A 1,953-nucleotide genomic window follows, 5' to 3' on the forward strand; every position below is an offset into this window, starting at 1 on the left:
AGTTTGAAATTCTCCTTAGCAAGCTATAAGTACTGATAAACTTCTTCGCTTCTGAACTTCCTTGGTTGACCCCTATGTCCTATCTTGTTAGTAAACAGTTTTGCCTGTCTTCTAAACCGATGTTTTCTAGGCATGAATCAACGATGGCCAATGCATTCAATTTATTTTTCAGTTTCTCAAAGCAAGGATTCTCATTGCAATGCAAACATGCATAATAACCCTTTGTGCTCTGACTGGAGGTAGTGCCATACACATGATAATCATGAATGGACCAAACAAGCATCACATGCAAATTGAAAGGTTTTCCCATGCATACATCTGCTATTTCTACACGAACCAACAACTTCTGCATATCTACTATTAGTGGCCGCATCAATACATCAAAATCCTTTCATCGTGATTATTTTCTAGGAATCAACAATGCCATCATGAAATTGGATTAGTCCATGCACATCCATGGTGGGAAGTTGTATGGAATGACAAACTTAGGCCACATTCTATATGCACCGCTCATGTGTCCAAAGGTATTGAATCTATCGGTTAAAAATCCTAACCTCAAGTTGCGGGCATATTTAGCAAATTCTCCATGTTTTCTGTCGAAGTACTTCCATGCATTGCCATTAGCGGGGTGCCTCATTACATTAGCCTCTTGAACCCTCTTTTCCTTGTGCCATCGGGTGCGCTCTAATATTTCCCTCGAAGAAAAAAATCTTTGTAACCGTGGGATTATCAAAAAGTATCGAAGGATCTTGTGAGGAACCTTTTTGTTCCCATCAATGTGTCTCCACCTTGGTGTACCACAGTCGGGACAGTGAGTACTATTGGCATAGTCTCCTCAATACAAAATGCAGTCATACTTGCACACATGAATTGTCTGATATCCAAGACCAAGATCAGAAAGAACTCTCTTAGCACCACCTTAAGATTTCGGGAAGTCCACATCAGCCAAAGCAGTATTCAACAGCTGACAAAGCATATCGAATGTCTCGTTGGTCATACGCGTATATGTTTTGATATGAAGCACCTGGATAATGAACGCAATCTGTGTCATAGTGCCACATTCCTTGTGAAGGGGTTTCATCGCTTCTTCATTGAGCTTCTTAAAAATGTCAAACCAAACAGATGCATCTTCTTTATTTCCAACTATTCTGCCCATGTCAACCATTAAAGCTCCCACCATATCAAAAACAGATTGTTGGTACAACTCAAAATCATCCGAGTCATCAGATTTGTAACCATCATCATTTGCACTACAACTTCTTGCACTGATGTCCCATGTTTCCCCATGATAGATCCACCTCATATAGGTCTTGAGCATACCAGTGACATTTACATGACATCTGACAACATCAATAGTTTCGCGGATCCCATTACGACAATTTTTGCATGGGCACAACATATCTTCGGCCCCGTTGTTGTGAGAAACCGCGAATTCCATAAATTGATTCACGCCAAGCATGTATGGTGGCGTCAGCATAATCCAACCATGATCAATTGCCTGCACAACATGAAAAGTAAATAGAACGCACCTGATTTGCTACGATGTTTTTCAGTAAACAGATCTCACCTGAAATCGCCCCTATTTCACGCTGGCGCAGTCGCCGTGACTTCGCCCTTCAACTATGGCGCGTGGCCTCGCAATAGCTCGTAGCCGCGTTCACCTCGTCGTGCCAACCTCTCGACTCGCCGGGAGAGCGGTATGAGTGGAAGGCCCTAAGCTGACGATCCCAATTCCCTTTGTTAGGAGGGAACCAGACGATCCCAATTCCAAGTTCTCGCTATTATGTGACGTGTTCCCACTAAATGAGCTAGCTAAAATAATTACTTGTCAATTTTGTATTTACATTTACAAGAAAGTACCCACCAACGTTAACTGTGACATCAAGACTCGTCGTGCAAAATGGACATGCCTAATGACGACCCAATACGTCACCAAAATTCAGCCCGGAACGC

The sequence above is a fragment of the Triticum dicoccoides genome, chromosome 7B (assembly GCF_002162155.2).
Source record: "Triticum dicoccoides isolate Atlit2015 ecotype Zavitan chromosome 7B, WEW_v2.0, whole genome shotgun sequence".
Classification (NCBI taxonomy): Eukaryota; Viridiplantae; Streptophyta; class Magnoliopsida; order Poales; family Poaceae; genus Triticum; species Triticum dicoccoides.